The following is a 22,088-nucleotide window of genomic DNA, read 5'->3' as shown; positions in this document are numbered from 1 at the left end:
TTCTCCCTCCTCCCTCTTGCGGTCCACCGCGCGTACTGTCCCCCACGCCCTGTCCACGTATCAGCTGTCATATACGCGCGTGGGGTTTTTCCACACTAAGAGAGTGGTTAATATGTTGACTATCAACCATAGTGTGTGTGTGTGTGTGTGTGTGTGTGTGTGTGTGTTAGTCGGCTCAGTCATGTCCGACGCGTGTGTGTGTGTGTGTGTGTGTGTGTGTGTGTGTTAGTCGGCTCAGTCATGTCCGACGCTGCAACCCATGGACTGTAGCCCAACAGGCTCCTCTGCTATGGGATTTGAGAGGCAAGAATACTGGAGTGGGCTGCCATTTCCTTCTCCAATCAACCATATTAAACGCCCTCCCCCCCCAAAAAAAAGACTTCCTCTTGTTGGACTCAAAGCTTTCAGTCTTCATCAATAGTTCTGAAAACAGTTCACATTCTTAAGTGTAAAGAAACTGGAAAAAAAGATTTAGATATAAAAATCATTAGGAAACAATTTCTGTGCGTTCTGCTGCGGGAATCTAGTGTACTTGGTATTTTAAGTTTACCTGGGAGGATTGTGTAAATAGGGAAGTAACGGCAGGTCTTTCCCGTTTTTCTGATTCACTTGATCATCCAGGAGAAACCTACAGAATGTTATCCACAAGGTTTCATAGACTTGTATGACCGGATCCATTTGTTCTTGCCACCTTGAGAAAGGCTGGGCTTTATAACTGGCAGTCTATTATTCTCTGGTATAGCCCTCCTGGCTCTCCCAGCTTGTTCACTTGCTCACTTGCTGGTTGTCCTCGGTGTCAACTGCCAGCAAGTTTTTAATTTTTGGCCATGCAGCTGGTGGGATCTTAGTTCCCCAATCAGGGAATGAAGGGAATGAACCTGGGCCCTCCACTGGACAACCAGGGAATTCCCCAACTGCCAGCAACTGATGGAAGAAGCTTTCTTTAAAGGAGGACCTATTTTTCCTAATTGCAAATCGTTACACAGTAAGTGGTTAAATAAAATAGTTTGTGCTCTTAAAAAACAAGGCTTCTCTAGGACTCCTAGTGCATCACACCCTTTCCAAGTTCCCCAGCGTAGCTCACCTACCCCTGCACTGACCCAAGATCTGTCCTCCTCTCATCTATGTCCTCTACCCACTTGTGCCCTCCTCCCACTTCTCCTTTCCTCCCTCCTATTTACCCCACTTCCCTTCTCCCCCTACCTGCTGCCCCTTGCCCCAACTGAGGGGCCCAAGTACCTCTGACCCATCCTCTGCCTGCAGTGTGGTGTATTATGTGATGCTCCAGAATTGGTCACCATGTCCATTGTGCCCAGATACGTTTGAGGCCTACTGGAAGAGTTTCTACATCAGGCCCATCAACCCCACCCAGATAAGATTCTGATGCTGGAAGCACTAACCAACCTGGCATATGAGACTAACATCCATATTTCCCTGCAGGAATTCCAAACCTACATTCTCAGCACATACAAGGGCTTTACTGCAGCCATGGTCCAAGCCACTGGACACCTAACATAGGCCAAATAGGTGACATCTGCCTCAAAGACGTGGTGTAGCTGTGATAAGCTCATGATCACAGAGTCAGTGGTCATCATGAAGAAACTGCTGCAGATGCACCCAGCACAGTATGTGATCATCAAACACTTGGCAAAGCTCATAGAGAACATCCAGGTGCCCATGGCGCCTGAGCCAGCATCCTGTGGCTCATGGGTGAGTTACTGTGAGCATGTTCCTAGGATTACATCTGACATCCTGAGATAAACAGCCAAGTTGTTTAAGCTGCAAGTTGTCATCAACCTCGTGGCCAAGCTTTACCTGACCAACTCTAAGCAGATCACAACTGCTGACCCTATCTGTACTGAGTCTGACTAAGTGTAACAAGAACTGTGATATCAGAGACCAAGTTCACTTCACCCAGCAATTTATGTACCCTTTGGAGTTGTGTGGGGCCCTCAGCCACCATGCCAAGGTCCTCTTCCTAGCACCCAAACCAGTCCCAGTCTTGGAATCATCCTTCAAAGACCAGGACCACTTCCTCATGGACTTACTGTCCCATCAGCTCCATGCCATGGTCACGGGCTACCAAGAGCTCCCAGACTGTCCAGAGGAAGCCCCAGATCCATCTGTGCACAACTTGGAAGTACCTGAATGGACCACAAGATCAAATCAGTAGAAGAGCAAAGAGGAATCTTTCTGCTCAGATTCTGAGGGGGAGTCAGAGCTCATAGAGTCTGCTAGTACTGAAGACCACGATGAGGATGAGGCAAGGGGAAGGGCAGTAGGAGTGATCAGAGTGAGGAGAATTCTTCTTGGATGATGATGATGATTCCAGCAGTAGCTTATCAGAGTCGGAGATGACAGCAGAGTTTGAGGAAGAGCAGGTGAATCCTGCCTCCTAGAGGAAAACTAAAAAACAAACAAAAATCCAGTGGCAAAAGTGCCCCTGCAGCCAATATCTCCCTGCTAGATCTAAAGTACTTCCTCCCTCCCAGTGCCTGGCCGATCTCTCCTCCCATGGTTGTGTCCAGCACTCTGGCTGCTGACCTAGAGGACCTGACACTCACAGACTCCCCCTGGTTCCTTCACTCCTGATTTCAATATCTGCTGTTGGGAGGCAGGAGCTGCTGCCCCTCTTAGCTGGTGTGGGGCTGTTTGTGAGCTACACCCTCAGCAGCCAGCCTTTTTCCCAAGACTTTCACGGGGTGGCTGAGCATATCCACTTCTTCATCAATCATCAGCATCCTGAAATTGAACACCTACTGCTCAGAGAATCTGCAACTGCTGTAATGGGCATTAACTTCTGTGACTCAGTGTAGGTAGCCAAGCTTCCAGCTTCAAACCCAGATCTGACCGTCTCCATCCAGCCTCAGGGGAGCTGATGGTCCCACTATTAGCTGGGTTGCGTCCCTTGTGGGGCATGTGGTGGGTACAGGTTTGCAGGAAGGACACAGACCAGTGGGAGCCTAGTCCTGCTGACCCTTTAATACTTCGCCCACTCGAGCTGCCCAGCTGACAGTCAACAATGAGAAGACAGTGATGGACACCATGATGGTGATGGATGTGTTGCAGGCTCTGACCCAATGATTCCCAAATGCTGAGAATTTGTTCCCCACCTGTCTCTCCCTCATGAAATCTGGGCTGTTAGCCACCTTCCTCCTCTTTATTTCTCTCTCTATCTCTCATATCAAACTCCTTAGGCTAGATAGCATCCACTGTGTCCTCTGTCCCTGTGGCATTACCAGGCACACCCTCTGCCCCAATCCTCCTCCCCATAGGTTCCTTAGTGAGCTGTGTAGAAGGCAATAACAAATGCTTCTTTCAGTCCTCCTAATTTTTTCTGTAGCTATTATAGTAGCAAAATCTCAATAAAGTCTTATCCTTAATGTATGCTAGAAAACACATTATATAATACATATGATGAATATTAAATAGGCTTATTGTGGTGATTATTTGCAATATATGTAAATATCAAATCATTATTTTGTACACCTGAAACCAATACAATGTCATACAGCAATTATATTAATACTCTGCTGCTGCTGCTGCTGCTAAGTCTCTTCAGTCGTGTCCGACTCTATGTGATCCCATAGATGGCAGTCCACCAGGCTCCCCTGTCCCTGGGATTCTCCAGGCAAGAACACTGGAGTGGGTTGCCATTTCCTTCTCTAATGCATGAAAATGAAAAGTGAAAGTGAAGTCGCTCAGTCTTGTCCAACTCTTAGTGACCTCATGGACTGCAGCCCACCAGGCTCCCCTATCCATGGGATTTTCCAGGCAAGAGTACTGGAGTGGGGTGCCATTGCCTTCTATGATGTTAATACTCAATAACAAATAAATAAAATGGGTATTTCTGGACTACAGTCCAGAACGTTAGATCAGAATATCTAGATGTGAGCCTGAAAGTGAAAGTGTTAGTTGCTCAGTCATGTCCAAATCTGGGACCCCATGGACTATAGCTAGCCCTCCAGGCTCCTATGTCCATGGGATTCTCCAAGCAAGAATACTGGAGGGGGTTGCCATTCCCTTCTCCAGGGGATCTTCTAGACCCAGGGATCGAACCCTGGTTTCTCACATTGTAGGCAGATTCTTTACTGTCTGAGCCAACAGGGAAGCTCTAGATGTGAGTCTAGATACCTTCATTTAAAAAGTGTCTGACATAATTTTACAACATATTCGAGTTTAAACCTGTGAGGTATGCCATAGATGACTCTTGTTTTAGCAGAGTATCCCCTTCTCTGCCCTGGGCTCTTTCACATGGGACCAAACCTTCAGAAAGAACCTTCATAATTGGGATTGAGGTGCCAGAAGAAACTATGATAAAGTAAGAGAATTGAGATCTCTGGAACCTGTCTCTTCTACACTAGCTAGTTTATAACAACCAAATGAGTACCTACTAAGACACATTCAGGAGAGGCAATCTTGGAAACTCAAAGAAAAGTGGAATTTCTGACCATAAAGGGTTTATAATCTGATAGGAGACAAAGTTACACATTAAAAGTATGTGAGGAGATAGAAAATCTAATCATCCTAATTATTTGGGTAATTGTTTTGACTTTCTTTCCTGTTTTGACTATAGAGAGAGAAGGTCTGAATAGAGTCTTCTAACCTCTAGTCTAGGATTTTCTATTAAATATCTTAAGTGCATCACTATAAACTAGTCTAGACTTTCTAGTCTCTTTTCAAGAAAGTTCTTTTGATTTACTCAATGCATTTTTTTTTTCTCCTTGCAGGGCATGTCTTTTTGAAGGTGAGCACCTATTGCAATTGTGAAGTATGATGCCTGAAAGTGAAAGTCGTTCAGTCTTGTCCGATCTTTGTGACCCCATGGACTATACAGTCCATGGAATTCTCCAGGCCAGAATAATGGAGTGGATAGCGTTTCCCTTCTCCAGGAGATCTTCCAGACCCAGGGATAGGACCAAGGTCTCCTGCATTGCAGGTGGATTCTTTACCAGCTGAGCCACAAGGGAAGTCAAAACCGTAGTATATATGGAACTTTAAGGTATGTCTAATTTCAGATATCTTGGATCATTTCTCAAATTATTGAAAGATTTCAGAAATTTCATCACTTTGAAATCTCCTACTGCTTTTACACTCAAAAGTAATATAAGATACCTTTCATTCCTTCCTTCCAAGTCATAAACTGAGAGTCATCTATATCTTTGGATACTAAAGATAATTAAAACTTGGTGCTTGTTCTTGTGGAGCACAGCCTAAGAGAAAAGGCAGGTATATAAACGACCATGTACATTAATTTGGGGGAAAAATTATCTAATCTATCTATCTCTTTACCTCTCTATATAAAATTGCCTTGGAGAATAAATCTTTTAATTTTGGGGGAAAAAACTATCTATCTGTCTATATAGCTATATAAAATCACCTTGGAGAATATATCTTATCGCCTGTGCTTGGCAGATAATGTTAATTTTAGAATGCATGAAAAAATGAAATTACTATACTGAAAGTAATTCCCTATAAGTTGGGAGGAGAGGGAGCACACATGTTAAGCCATGGGGGATATGGGCAGGCAACAGATAAGGCAAGGAATCTTATTTTAGCAGTGGAGAGGTAAAGAACCTATAATGATCTATTCCGTGAAAGGAGTGTGCTCCTTAAATAATCACTATCTGACATACTTTTTCCATTTGATGACTAGATTAACTGTGACACAATAGGATTTAGGGCATGGGTGAGGGAAGGAAGAAGAGCTCTCAACAGAGGATGGAAATAGGGCTAGAGTACAGGGTTGCCTGGCCCCACCAACTAGAGATGTCATTGTGAATGCAAGCACCCATCAAAGAATTTTTAGCGTGGAGTCCTGGGATGTCTTCGTTTGTCACCCCGGACTTCTAGCGATAGCAGGAGTCTCAGATGCTAATTGCCATCACGAGTTCCTAGATTTACACACTGAAAACTATGACATAATCCTGGAGGAATACAAGGAGATTGGGGAAGACAGATCTCTTCAGTCCTGCTGTGAGAGTAGAGATAAGCAAACCCAAAGCAAACCTGACAACTTTCCCTTTAATTGATTTAAATTAGGAATTTCTCCAACTTCCAAACTGTTTTCTAATTAAGTTCGATATGAATGATGGCCCATATTGCAGATGATTGAAAAGTGAGTTTTCTAAAGTAATAATGAAGCAGGAATGTGATCTACTTTTCTGGAGGTGTAAAGCTATTCAGATGACATCTTTCAACATTTTGGGGAGGTGGTGGTGATTAGCTTATTTCAGGTTTTTAATAAAATAATAAATCCCACTCAAAAATCCTTCCAAATAATAAGGCTCATCTTATAAATAATTTTAATGAGATTCATTTTTATTCATTTTAAAAATTGATATGTGCTCATGAGAAAATATTTGGGATATAGAAAATAGAAAAATAGGGAAAAAATGAATACCCAGAATAACAGATAGTCACTGATAAAAATTAACATTTTCAGTATACTTTTCTCATGCTTTACAGTTTAAACTATAAATAATTTTGATATCATACTAAATAATGTATCTATAAAGCATATATCTTTTCATGTAATATAAAACAAATGTTTCCATAATATTACAATATTTTGCAAAGGTGAACTTAATCCTTGAATAGTATTTCTTCATATAAAGCATGCCGTAAGCTATTTGTCCACTACTCTTTTTTCAATTTTAAGCATCATTTCCAAGTATTCAATATTTTGAATAAGGTTACACTATATATCTATGTGCATATTTTAACTTTTCATTGTTTTTGCTTTCTGGGGGTTGTTGACCTCTGAGCACTTATTTACAGAAGTAGTTTTTCTTAATATTTGCTCATTTGTCTCAAACACTGAAGCTGGATTTCTATATATTTGATTGATGAGAGGTAGAATATTTCCATGTGTATTTTTCAATCAGTATTTCTTCTCATAAATTGTCTATTCAATTTTTTTAACTTATGAAAACAATGTTATCTACTGTGTGTGTGCTCAGTCACTCAGTTGTGTCCAACTCTTTGCAATCCCATAGACTGTAGCCCACCAGACTCCCTGTCCACGGAATTTTCCAGCCAAGAAAACTGGAGTGGGTTGCCATTTTCTTCTCTAGGGGACCTTCATGACTCAGGGATTGACCTTGTGTCTCCTGCATTGACAGGCAAATTCTTTACCACTATGCCATTTTTTAAATGATATGATTGGGTTTTGGATAGATTTTTCAACTACAAACATGCATGAAAACTCACTCTGTGTAGCTCTACTATTCAAAAAATTTTAGTAAAATTACCTCAAATCGAACAATAGCAGAAACTCCCTCCAACACACACATATACTCACACTTCTCTTAAGTTCTTGTGGCCGGACCACTTACAAAGTGACCACAACAGACTAACAGGAGAAAAAGAAACTGATTTTAACTTGTCCACACAGAGGTCTCATAGAAACAGGAGGTAAATTAAGGCATGGCCACTGCAGGCCAATTTTCTACTTTTAAGACAAAGAAACACACTTGTGAGGAATTGACATGACAAAGAAACTAAGACTTTGGGTGATTCATTAGTGAAGGATCTAATCAGAGTTTGGGTTTGGGGGTATTAAATTAAAGAAGTAACAAGGTTTGTTTATGCAGGCTTCTCAGCCCTAATGAATTTCCTATCTCTGGTGATAAGTGTGTCCTTCCACCTGCAGACTGAAGGAAGGCACCTTTCATGTAAGAGATTTAGTTTCTGCTTTCAGGGAGACAGGCAGGAGGGTCAAAGTGTCGCTTGCATTGGCTGTTTCTTAAGTAACTTTGATTCAAAATAATCAACATGCCTTAAGCCATATTTTGGGGTGGCATGCACTGAGCCTCAGCAACACTCACCCCTTACCCCATTCTCTATACTTCTTTCTCCCTTAAGTAATCTACATGGCATGTTCCATTTCGCATTCAGGAAGTGTGGACCCTGACTCTCTTCCAGGGGTGTGTAGGCTGATTTTGAGACATGGAGAAAAAAAAAAGGGGGGGATTTATCTCCTAGACTCTCACTTCTCATTCTTCTCCCTGCAACACTAAACACACACTACTGGCAAGAGGACAATTAGATGCCACTGTTCAGAGATTCTGATTTTCTTTTGAAAACCGCTGTGTTTTAGAGAAGCTGGTTGGATTCTCTAGGAGAAGAAAGTTTTAAGAAACTGTAAAAGCAACTGACATATGAAACCTCTGGTTAGGGCAATATTTGTGCTTCACAGTCCATCCAAGAAAAATAAATATATAAATAAGCAAATTAAATATATTTATTTTCTTCATAAGGGAGAATACTGACCATTCAATGAAATCAGTTTTGTACACACGGCTTATCTCTCTGCACTAACTCTTTATTATGATAATTTTCTACAGTGGTTTCAAAGGTTTTAGCTTTATTGTTTCCGCTACTAAGATGACTGGTCACTAATAAAAAAATCTAAAATAACAGATATTCCTTTATGAGTCAGTGCACATGTTCATACCTAGCTAATAAAAAAGGGAATTTGCTCTTGGGTAGATCTATATAAAGTGCATTTTTCTATTAAAAAAAAAACAAAAACAAAAAAGTACAGGTCGTTTTCTTAGCCAATTGCTCTATAAAATTTGAGATGGGTTTCTGAGGTAAAAGGGGAATTAAAATAATTCAATAAGAAAATTATACCTAAAATTTCTATTTTTTAATTCTTAGTAAAATGAAATGAAATGAAAATATAAGATTCAAAATAAATTTGAACTATGAATATAACATGAATTGTTAGTAATGTTATTTTCTCTTGCTAGATAGTAAGTAATTGGGATTCATTTCTCATTCCATTTCTCTTTCAAGCTTCTTTCCTACAGGTATTGCTTCCACGAGGGATATTTATTTTCATTTATTTTCAACCTTCTGACCTTAGCTTCCTTGATAGAAAAATAAGATTAATATTTTCTACTTCACTGCATCTCTGTGAGGATTATAAGAGAATTATATGTAAATTAAAGATCAGGATACCTAGCATTTGATAGGTACTCATTAAAATATATTTTGATCAGGTTTATAATTTAATTAACTATAAATTATATATGGCATAATTCATAATTTTTCCATCTTTTTTATATTTGGGGTGATGAGTACCATCTACCACTTTAGTACTTCAGAGAAAATGGTAAAAACCTAAGAAAGAGAGTCTCCATTTTGAAAACTTAAAGAAAAGGATTGATTCATTTCCCTCAACAATGATGTGTTTTTAAGAGAGGATCAATACAGTGAGATGCAGAAGAGAATTTCTCTTCTGATCATTGATGAAACAAAATATTAGCCATACTTTAAACATATGTGGCCAGCAAAGAAAATAGGGAATGACATTGTAGGACCCATAGTAAAGAAACAAAATGGTAAGTTAGAGGAAAATGCAGAAGGGCCTCTTAAGGGTGACTCACAAATCATGCCTTTGTTAAGTGTCTGTGTGACTGTGAAACTGTCAGGATTTGTTTAGCTAATCACTCTAACTTGTTAAAATTTTAACCCTGGCTCCTTTTGCAGCATTTCAAGATTCATAATGTTCCTTTTATTATTTGTTTCCTGTGCTTGAAAAGATGATCTCACATGAATATTTCTTATCATTTAACAACATAAGGGCATTTATTCACTCTCTGACCCACCACCCTCCACTACTTGAGCCATAGGTTCTTATTCTAGCAGACTGCCTCTGTCCTCTTGTCTTTGACTTGGATTTCTAGATGTATTCCACGATAAATAAAGCACACAAGTACTGAGGAAATGTGTAGGGAACTAGGTTTAAAGAAGGTTGAGAAGTGCTTGCAAACGAGACTCTCAACCAGGGCTGAACATTCTTGCAAACGAGATGTTCTGCCCAGTGTAGGGAACTAGGTTTAAAGAAGGTTGAGAAGTGCTTGCAAAAATGTTCAGCCCTGTTTGAGAGTCTTGTTTGCAAGCACTTCTCAACCTTCTTTAAACCTAGTTCCCTACAGAAATGGACCTGAGTTGAAGAGGAGGAAATGCCATTGGTCATTTTGAGGGAAATGGCAAAATTGTTGAACATTTATAGAAATAATGTGCTAAGAAATTTAGTATTACCTTATTCAGCATTCATTACAGTGTTCCAATATAGTCATTATTTGTATATCCATTATGTAGATGAAGAAATTGTCTTAAACATATTAGCAATTTATTCAGTGTATACAACCAGTATGTTTTCAATAAACCCTGGCTACTCCCGAACATAATGGCTGTGAGATAGCTTAGTGAAGTTTTAAGAAAAAAAACCTACAAGGTTTTTAAGCATCAAAACTCAGGAAATTCATCAACTTTCCCAAGTTTATATTGTTAAGTAAGTGACATACAGGCATTTGACAACAAGCCTATAAATTTGATCTGAAATCTAAATCTAAAATCAGTTATTGACTTGTTTATAATGTATTTCTTTACATATTTGTCTGTTAATGGGTATGTAAATGATATAAACACAAAATAAAGCTTGGAGTTTCCCCTGTAAGATCAGAGCCTATCAGGAGAAATAAATTTGATATTAAAAAACATCTAAATGAAAGTGAAAGTGGAGAGTTACAAAGTTGGCTTAAAGCTCAACATTCAGAAAATGAAGATCATGACATCTGGTCCCATCACTTCATGGGAAATCGATGGGGAAACAGTGGAAACAGTGTCAGACTTTATTTTTGGGGGCTCCAAAATCACTGCAGATGGTGACTGCAGCCATGAAATTAAAAGACGCTTACTCCTTGGAAGAAAAGTTATGACCAACCTAGATAGTATATTCAAAAGCAGAGACATTACTTTGCAGACTAAGGTCCGTCTAGTCAAGGCTATGGTTTTTCCTCTGGTCATGTATGGATGTGAGAGTTGAACTGTGAAGAAGGCTGAGCACTGAAGAACTGATGCTTTTGAAGTGTGGTGTTGGAGAAGACTCTTGAGGGTCCCTTGGACTGCAAGGAGATCCAACCAGTCCATTCTGAAGGAGATCAGCCCTGCGATTTCTTTGAAAGGAATGATGCTAAAGCTGAAACTCCAGTACTTTGGCCACTTCATGCGAAGAGTTGACTCATTGGAAAAGACTCTGATGCTGGGAGGGATTGGGGGCAGGAGGAGAAGGGGACGACAGAGGATGAGATGGCTGGATGGCATCACGGACTCGATGGACGTGAGTCTGAGTGAACTCCGGGATTTGGTGATGGACAGGGAGGCCTGGCGTGCTGCGATTCATGGGTTCGCAAAGAGTCGGACAGGACTGAGTAACTGAACTGAACTGAAAGTATAATATATAATGATTGTCACCAGATAAGAACAACAGAAATGTTCTATTTCATCATGAGATGTTTTATCTCATCACAACTATGATATGAAGTAAGAGAGGAGAGATTTGAAAAACCTGAATGAGAAATGAATAGTCCTCTAGTCACTTTCTAAAGTGGGATTAAGTAAGAAGATCTGTATTAGCAATTTTGAAATCAAAGTCAGAATTGATCATATAACCATTCTAGAAGAAGGATGCTCCTAATTTAGCCCATGGTGATATAAGAAAATGTTAATAGTTCAGTCTCCATCTGCCAAAAATATTTGAGTAATATTAATAGTGACTTTTTTTGAGGGTGGGGTCATTTGCAGAATCTCAATCCCCCAGCCAGGGACTGAACTTGGGTCACAGCAATGAAAGCCCAGAATCCTAACAACTAGGTCACCAGGAAACATTTAATCATGACTTCTGAAATTTACTTTAGGCTTAATATTTTTTTTTTAATGCCTTGCCTGAGAAATTATGGAATAAAAACAAAAATCATTGGAATGGTTCTTAATGTGTTTAATATTCTGTACTACTTGGAAGAATCTTTACAACAATTTGCATATTATATTCCATTCAATATAGAAACTACATTTTAAAAGATTTTAATTATATAATGTCTAAGAAATACAGTTTCAATGATTCCCCTACTTGTTAATAGGATGTTTACTCTCTTTATTGTACTAACTTGGTATTTTTAAAAGGATAAATTTGGGTGAGTTATTCACCTATTTAATCCCTGGCTCTTCTACTTACTTGCTTTGTTTGTAAATCTCCTGAAACCATTTTTTCATTTACAAAAAGAGGGTTTATGTTCTGGGGATTAGTGGATTAAATAAAATGTATTCATTAAAAAAGTAGTCTGGTTTCTAGGACCTAGCAAACACTTAACCACATGTTCCTTTTCCTTGGATAAAATACCTGCTATTATGTCTGGTTGATAATGGTTATTCAGAACTCATGACCTTCTTGTGAAAGTGAAAGTCACTCAGTCACATCCAACTGTTTGTGACCCCATCAACTATACAGTCCATGGAATTCTCCAGGCCAGAATACTGGAGTGGGTAGCTGTTCCCTTCTCCAGAGTATCTTTCCAACGCAGGGATCAAACCCAGATCTCCCACATTGCATTGCAGGCGGATAGCCATTCTAAGTCTCCCCAAAATTAATAGATAATAGATAACTAATAGAATATATGTTGCTCTAACTTTACTTGTGACACCTTAGTTGTCACATGTTTGATTTCCAAGCAGGGGCTGAAACATTCTTGAATCTTCCTCTTTTTTCTCTCATTCAGTTCAGTTCAGTTCAGTCGTGTCTGACTCTTTGCGACCCCATGAATCGCAGCACTCCAGGCCTCCCTGTCATCACTCCCTGGAGTTCACTCAGACTCACATCCATCGAGTACGTGATGCCATCCAGCCATCTCGTCCTCGGTCATCCCCTTCTCCTCCTGCCCCCAATCCCTCCCAGCATCAGAGTCTTTTCCAATGAGTCAACTCTTCGCATGAAGTGGCCAAAGTACTGGAGCTTCAGCTTTAGCGTCATTCCTTCCAAAGAAATCGCAGGGGTGATCTCCTTCAGAATGGACTGGTTAGATCTCCTTGCAGTCCAAGGGACTCTCAACAGTCTTCTCCAACACCACAGTTCGAAAGCATCAATTCTTCGGTGCTCAGCCTTCTTCACAGTCCAACACTCACATCCATACATGACCACTGGAAAAACAATAGGCTTGACTAGATGGACCTTAGTCTGCAAAGTAATGTCTCTGCTTTTGAATATGCCATCTAGGTTGGTCATAACTTTTCTTCCAAGGAGTAAGTGTCTTTTAATTTCATGGCTGCAGTCACTGTCTGCAGTGATTTTGGAGCCCCCAAAAATAAAGTCTGACACTGTTTCCACTGTTTCCCCATCTATTTCCCATGAAGTGATGGGACCGGATTCCTCACTGTGTCAGCTGTGAACTATAAGATACACTAGGTATAGACTAAACAAAACACACATCAGCAGTGACTTTTATCATTGTCATTAAAGACCAGCTCAGCTGTGAAGTAACTGATTTTAAGTTTAATGAATAAATGAGGCACTCTGCTAATATTTAACTTTCATTTTCTGACAAGCAGCATGTAAGGAGTAGCTTTTAAAATTTCACAGGAGAAGAGAGAAATCTGGATATATTTTCTCAGGAAGGGAAAGATAAAACAACTGGGAGAAGAGACAAAAATTAAATATAGGAACAGAAGGACAAGTGATGAAAAGGAAGATGCCTGTATCAAAAATGTTGGTGACCTGCAAGTCCAGTAGTATTATGATTTGCAAAGATTTAAAAGAGAGAAAATAGGGACTTCTCTGGTGGCCCGGTGGCTACAATTCTGTGCTCCCGGTGCAGGCGGGCAGGGTTCTATCCCTGATCAGGGAATTAGAGCCCACATGCCATAACTAAGAGTTCATATACCACAATTAAGACCCGGCACAGCCAGAAAAGTAAATAAGCGCTTCTAAAAATTAAAATAACATCCTGTTATTTAAAAAGAGAGAGAAAAAATAATCATTTGGGTGTTCTTAGACTGTTGAGAGATAATGCTTTTAACCGTTCTTTAATGAACTTCTTTGGAAGAGAATCATGTATTTTAGTTTGATGTAAAAGTAAGTGTGATTTTGCATTGTTGAACTTTGCTTTTTGATATTGGAATGTACTCTTAAATAAATGTGGTTGTGTTATAAATCATTTTAATGTACATTTCTCCCTCGATGTCTTTTTGCTAAGGACTTATTATTTGCTGTTTATTTTATATTTATTTTAGACTATAGAAATGATGTTAGGAAAAAAGCAAATTTGAGCAATTTTTTTATTCAAGTTCAAAATGAGCCTTAAAGCTGTAGAGACAACTCAAAACATCAACAATGCATTTGGCCTAGGAACTGCTAATGAACTTACAGGGCAGCGGAGGTTCAAGATGTTTTGCAAAGGAGACTAGAGCCTTGAAGATAAGGAGCACAGTGGCCGGCCATTGGAAGTTGACAATGACCAATTTGAGAGCAATCATCAAAGCTGATTCTCTTACAACTACAAGAGAAGTTTCCAAAGAACCCAGTGTTGACCATTCTGTGGTCATTGTGCATTGGAAGCAAATTGAAAGGTGAAAAAGTTCGATAAGTGGGTGCCTTGTGGAACTGACTGCAAATCAATAAAAACGTCATTTTGAAGTGTTGTCTTCTCATATTCTATGCAACAATGAACCATTTCTCCATTGAATTGTGATGTGCAAAAAAAAAAAAAAAAAAGTGGATTGTATATGACAACAGGCAACGACCAACTCAGTAGCTGAACCAAGAAGAAGCCCCAAAGCTCTTCCCAAAGCCAAATTTGCATCAAAAAAACGTCATAGTCACTGTTTGGTGGTCTGCCACCAGTCTGATTCACTACAGCTTTTTGAATCCCAGGGAAACCATTACATTTGAGACGTACGTTCAGCAAATCAATGAGATGCACCAAAAACTACAAACCTGCAGCTGGCATTGATCAACAAAAAGGACCAGCTCTTCTTCATGATGATGCCTGACCCCATGTTGCACAAACAACACTTCAAAGATGAAAAAATTGAGCTATGAAGTTTTGCTTCATCTGCCATATCCACCTGACCTCTTGCTAACTTACTGCCACTTCTTCATCATCTCAAAAACTTTTTGCAGGGAAAATGCTTCCATAACCAGCAGGACACAGAAAATGCTTTCCAAGAATCCATCAAATCCTGAATCACAGATTTTTATGCTACAGGAATAAACAAACTTATTTCTTGTTGGCAAATATGTGTTGATTGTAATGGTTCATATTTTGACTAATAAAGATGTGTTTGAGCCTAGTTATAACGATGTAAAATTCATAGTCCAAAACTGCAATTACTTTGTACCAACCAAATAACTCTCAAAATACATATGTGAGTTTATCATCCCAGGTTTAAATGTCATAAGAGCAAGAGGGAAAGAACAGAAGGAACATATATGTAGATGGAACACCTACCTGTTTCTAGGTGTCTGTACCCATGATCATTGTTGTTTAGTCACTAAATCTTGTCTGACTCTCTTGTGACACTATGGACTGTAGCCCACCAGGCTCCTCCGTTCATGGGACTTCCCAGGCAAGAATTCTGGAGTGGGTTGCCATTTCCTCCTCAAGGGACTCTCCCCAACCCAGGGATCAAACCTGCATCACCTGCTTGGCAGGCAAATTCTTTACCACTGAGCCACCTGGGCTTCCCACTAAATATATATATAATTTATTTGCTATTTATTTTTCCCTGCACTGAGTCTTCATTGCGTATGTGGGCTTTCTCCAGTTGCAGCAAGTGGGGACTACTCTCTAGCTGTGGTGCTCAGGCCTCTCATTGCAGTGGCTTCTCTTGTTGAGAAGCACAGGCTTCAGTAATCTTGGCCTGTGGGCTCAGTAGTTGTGGATCCAGGCTCAGGAGCACAGCTCAACAGTTGTGGCATATGGGCTAAGTTGCTCCATGGCATGTGGGATCTTCCCAGATCAAGGATCAAACCCATGTCTTCTGCATTGGCAGGCAGATTCTTTACCATTGAGCCACCAGAGATGGGCCTCCCCTTTGAGGCAAGTACAGTTGAAAGAATTGAGACTCACAAGTATTTGACATAATCTCAAGGTCACAGGTTAATATATGACCACTAAGGATTAGCATCTAGGTTGACTAGTTTGACTCCTAAATCCATGGTTTTCCACTTCACTGCTTTGCCTCCAAGGTGGAGATTTAGTCTAATTGGTCACTGATTCGCCATATTTCCCTCTCTCTTACAAAGGAATAAGTACTTGCATCCTAGAGATAAAGCACTTACTAAATACATAAATAAGGGAACACTTCCAAAGAGGTTTTCAAAACCCAATCATAGTCAAAGAGGATTCTCGTAAGAAAATAAATAACCAGTATACAGGAGATGGTGGGTATCGTTCATTGAAACACTGTTCTGGGGAGAGAGGGAAGGACAAGCTTGCCTGACCTAAGAGTTAAATCTCCATTGTTGGAATATAAGTATCATGTTTAAGGATTCTGACACTGCTGCACATTCAGCTCATGTCATAAACCTCCTTAAGCCAAGATCTGAGAATCTGGCTTCTGCCTAATTAGATAACATTGCTCTTAGGGCAAATGTGAAAGTCACTTTTCCTGATACTTACAGTCATTTGCTTTGCCCTTTTCATTTGCACATAGCTTTTCTTGAACTTTTCTACTGAAATAAGCACTCTTGAGAATGATCTATATTATATCACAGATAAATGCAAAATGTAGATTCTGGGCCTTTAAGGTAGAAGAGCTGAGACTTACCTATGTTGAAGGAAACATCCCTCTTCATAACTTTGTTTCTTACCTTTTCACAGGTAAAAAATATAACAGATTATAAAAACATATAACAGATTATAAAAATATAACCAGATCCCTCTGGTTCAGAAGGATTCAAAAAAATTCTGACAAGCCTATGTGATAAGCTTGGCATGCTGCCATCCATGGGGTTGCAGAGTCAGGCATAACCTAGCGACTGAACAACAGCAAGCCTGTAGCAATATTATCAAAACAACAGAGCCAATATTTTATTATCAAATTATTTAACAGATTATATTGGTACTTAGATACTTTTTATCCTTTAAAGTAATGCCCTGTGTTAGTCCGGCTTGCTTTAGCTAAGTAAAATTTAGTGTGGCTTAGGGCTTCCCTGGTGGCTTAGATGGTAAAGAATCCACCTGCAATGCAGGTGATCCCTGGATTGAGAAGATCCCCTGAAGAAGGAAATGGCAACCCACTCCACTATTCTTGCCTGGAGAAACCCATGGACAGAGGAGTCTGGTGGGCTGCAGTCCATAGGGTCGCAAAGAGTTGGAATGAGTGACTAACACTTTCGTTTTACAGTTTTGATTCAAATTCTCCTTCTTCACCAAGGTCTAGTTGCTCTGTGGAGTGTCCACAGCAGTGAGGTGGGGAAGTAAAGGCATGGAATTTCCTATAAAATCTCAAAATAAAAGATGTTTTTACCTTAAAAAGAAAAAATACAGCTTGAAAACCATTGACTTCTTATACTGATCCATTTCAGATATCAAGGAGATACAAATATATATATACAAATATATAATTTATGCATTACATAGCATAGATTATCACTGATTCATATAATATTCAATATTAGATTAGATTAGATTTTGTTTCAGATGATTTTCAGACTCAGGACAACACTCCTCTTTCATCTCTCATTATTATAAAAGATCTTTCTTATTTTATCCCTCACTACTTCCTTTCCCCTTTAGTAACGATAAGTATGTTTACCATGTTTATTAGTCTATTTCTGTTTTGTATACAGATTCATTTGTACATTTTTTTTTTGGATTCCACATACAGGTGATATCACATAAAATGTGTCTTTGGCTTAGGAGTATGGGTTAATAGATACAAATTATTATACATAAAGTAGATAAGCAAAAGGGATTTACTCTGTAGCATAGAGAGCAAGCTCAATATCTTATAATAACCTTTAATGGAAAATAATCTGAAAAACATGTAACTAAATCATCTTGCTGTACACATAGTATAAAACTATCACCATATTGTTAATAACTGTATTTCAGTTTAAAAAATTTTCTTACAAAATATAAGGAAATATATACTCAGTTTTGATATGCCGGCAAATTTATTTTGGGGAGAAAACTAATACAATGTCAGAACTTGCTACAGTCTCTTGGAAGATAAGATTTCATTGCTCTGTTTTTGTTCACAATATTAATTTATATGATACAGTAACCACTATCTTATATTAATTTAAAAAAAATCCTTAAATTGTTATTTTACACAAAATCAGTACCCCTTCCAGGCGCCAGTATGTAGGAGATGCTATTTGACACAACCCATGGATGATCTGAACCATTTCAATTAGTGCTGTTTTCTGAACAACTGGAATGGCTGATGTTGCTTTTGCTACTAAGGATCTGGCTGCTTCAGGAATTTTTTTGTTATTAATTGCAATGTCAGAGCTTCTAGTTTTGTATAAAATGTAAATATGATGCTTACTATCAACATCACGATAATGATGCTGGGCTTATCTTTTCCAGGACTAAAAACATTGTCAGTTTTAGATTAATTTTAATAAGAATTAATGGCTCCTTAAATAAATGATTGTTGACAAGCAACACTTTCAGAATCAAGCATTCTCAGATGGGTGTTTGTAACTTGGAGCAACGTCTGTATATATTTATACCAATAGCTCATTAGCTTACTCATATTTTATTTAAAGACTCAGCTTTATGTCATGTTGAGACTTTTTTTGAATACCACTACAGTCAAGGCACTCTACCAGTTATTTGACATCTTTTCAATCAAATTCTTCACTATCAGTGTGGCAGAGAAACTATTGTGCTTATTTTGTATTAGAGAAAATGAGGACTAGTAAAGGCTAAAGCATCACTGCAGAATATGTGGATTTGGTGAGCAGTTTATTATTTTTTTTTGAGTTGTGCATTTTAGCAGTTTATTATTTATTTCTTCTCCATGATATGCCAGATGCTTTATAAGAAGTCTATCATTTAACGTCTTCAACCCTGCATGTGGAGATAAGCTTTCAATTAAATGGAAGGTACCTCTGTCTCTTTCATACACATAGAAACATTATCAGATAATTATCATCATATGATATTATGTTGCATTATGATAATCCTGCAACATGGCTAGGATGTGGGAGGGAAAGAATGCCACGTGGTTTTTACAGATATATTTCCTGAGTTATTAACATTCATGGCTTTTCTAGCAGATCACAACTCAACATTTGAAAACTTTTTATGCTTGGAATAGTAAATCATAAACAGACATTTTTGAAGGTCCCTCTGGGCACCTAAGAGCACTTCTAGTGAATTGAAAACAACTATATTTGTACGTACTCTAAATTTCTCTAATTTAAGTGACAGGAAAATTGTCAAGGCAGATGTAAAGTCAATCATGCAGCAGTTGGTGATGATGGCCTTTGTCAGAAAGAGGCTCCAAATTCAGAGACTAAATTCATGACCATGTTTTGTTGTTTTGTTTTACAAAATTTCAAAATTTGGGCTCTCAACTAGGAAAATAAATGAGTCTTGTTTATACATAGCCGTCAGTTTGAACATTCTCCATGGGTGGCTTAGATACTGTCTCAACCAGAGTCCCCCTTGTGACAGTTAGGTATCACTTTGAACTTGAATTACAGTCTCAGTGGTGAAAAGTCAGAGAGCTTCATCCACTTATCAGTTAATCTTCTTTGTTCTACTCATTCAGTGTTATTAGGCAAGGGGAAACCTTTCTATCCTTGCTGCCTTCCTTCCTTTCCTGGATACCACCCCCACCACTCACCATACGGACTTACACACATGTACCTGTATGAACCAGCCTGCAGAGATTCCCCATTTGAAGCTAAAATTTTCATGCATGAAATTCTTTTTTTTTTTAATTAAATCTCTAGTGCTGTGAGAATCAGAGAATATCCTTAGTCTTTCTCAATTGGAATAAAAAACCTACTACTTTCAAAAAAGGGTGAAGTTTGTTAGAGGAATGTGGTGAGCCTCAAACTAACATTTCGTTAATACCATGTGGCAGGTCTAGTGATATGTGCTCTGTATAAATTGACTATATAACCTTCAAAAATTATATTTGGAGTTAATATCATTAGTTCTTCTCTACAAAGAGGAGATTATTTTTTTAGAAGCTAAGTTAGTTAAATAGTCATTACACCTTGTGTAACAGTGGACCTGAAATTTGGATATAATTCTACATTATTCCCAAAACACATCTTTCAACTTAATGCAGCACACTGTACGATGGTAAATGGAAAAAAAAGAAGACAAAGATTTTTCTTTAATTCTCCAGAGTTCAAATGTTCCTATTCAGAATAGGTGGCAGTGCATGTAGAAGGTTCAGACTTCAGGAGAAACAATTATGCAAGACACAAGGCCCGTTACTATCTTTACAGCTGGGTTATTCTTATACTTCATGTATTTTGGGTGCATACTGCATGACAGCTTCACATACAGACATAGTGAATTATCTGGTAGGTAACAGTTTCAAACATTCTGGATATCCATTTTCTGTTCCCTGAGGTCAGCTCCCTGACCTTCATAATCCTTCCTGGTCTCACAGGCCTGACACACATGGATTTTATCAACAAGACCTCCTTGACCCCTGGAGTCCCACTGGGTACATCAATTGGAGAAATTCAGTGGAGGTTAGAGAATAGAAAGAGATAGATTGTGATGTTTATACCTTTGGCTCTCGCCATGCTGGATCCAGTCTTGGAAGCATATAAACGATCCTTTTCCAAAAACCACATCCTTTGTGGAATCTCTACTACAGTTACAGCTGTTTTCAGGTTCCAATAACTCCTCCTCTCTTAAACCTCAGGCCTTAGAATGGCAATAACTTCAGCTATGCCTTCTCCAGTATTCTTGCCTGGAGAATCCCAGGGACGGAGGAGCCTGGTGGGTTCCCGTCTATGGTGTCGCACAGAGTCGGACACGACTGAGGCGACTTGGCGGCAGCAGCCCCAACTATGTCCAAATCCAGATAATTATGGATAGACATACTTTGTTCATTTCCCAGGCTTCCCTGGTGGCTCATGTAGTAAAGAATCTGCCTGCAATGCAGGAGAGCCAGATTCCGGGTTTCCTAGGTGGCGCTAGTGGTAAAGAACTCCAGCCAACGCAAGAGACATAAGAGATGTGGGTTCATCCCTGGGTCAGGAAGATTCCCTGGAGAAGGAAATAGCAACCCACTCCAGTATACTTGCTTGGAGAATCCCATGGACAGAAGAGCCTGGCGGGCTACAGTTCATAGGGTCACAAAGGGTCGGACTCGACTGAAATGACTTAGCACACACACACTCTTAATAATACCATCTTTATAAGTAACCGTTTCAGTAAGCTCTCTTTAATTATTCCATTTGTATATATCATTATTTTCATGCTAGGACCCTGAATCAGTTACTACAGAGGACCTTAGACGCAGCTGAAGAGAAATCTCCGAGACTATATTATAATCCCAATAAAACTTTAAAAACAAAAATGATGGCTGAGGTGATCACCACTGAGACAACGGCTTTAGAAAATAATTCTGTGACGTGTTTTCCTTCTTATCATAATTACAGTGGATATGCATACATGTAGCTCTCGACTAATAACATGGTTCTTTTTAAAAATCTAAATCTATATAGAATTTCTCCCTCAGATAAATATCAATTCAGTTCAGTCGCTCAGTCGTGTCTGACTCTTTTTGACCCCATGAATCGCAGCACGCCAGGCCTCCCTGTCCATCACCAACTCCCAGAGTTCACTCAGACTCACGTCCATCAAGTCAGTGATGCCATCCAGCCACCTCATCCTCTGTCGTCCCCTTCTCCTCCTGCCCCAGCATCAGAGTCTTTTCCAATGAGTCAACTCTTCACATGAGGTGGCCAAAGTACTGGAGTTTCAGGTTTAGCATCATTCCTTCCAAAGAAATCCCAAGGCTGATCTCCTTCAGAATGGACTGGTTGGATCTCCTTGCAGTCCAAGGGACTTTCAGGCTGCGACAGCGCAGGAGCAGCGGAGAGGAGCTGCCCCACGCCGGAGGCCAGCGGCTGTGGCCGGGAGGAGCAACCCCACATCCAAGGAGTGGTGGCTGCGCGCCACGCCAGAGGGCCTAGAGGATCTATTCCAGATAAATATATGCAACCCTAATAAATCACAGTTTCACATATATCCTAATACATATACAACATGGTATTTTATTTAAGAAAAATTGATTCCAGAAAAAAAGCA

At 39.4% G+C, this 22,088-nt stretch overlaps 1 pseudogene; it reads left to right on the top strand.

Moving 5' to 3' along the window:
* On the top strand, positions 1,300-2,317 carry LOC102172002 (annotated as a pseudogene).

This window comes from Capra hircus, chromosome 18 (genome assembly GCF_001704415.2).
Source record: "Capra hircus breed San Clemente chromosome 18, ASM170441v1, whole genome shotgun sequence".
Classification (NCBI taxonomy): Eukaryota; Metazoa; Chordata; class Mammalia; order Artiodactyla; family Bovidae; genus Capra; species Capra hircus.
Note: the sequence above shows the minus strand (reverse complement) of the source record. Positions and strands in the feature narration are given on the sequence as shown.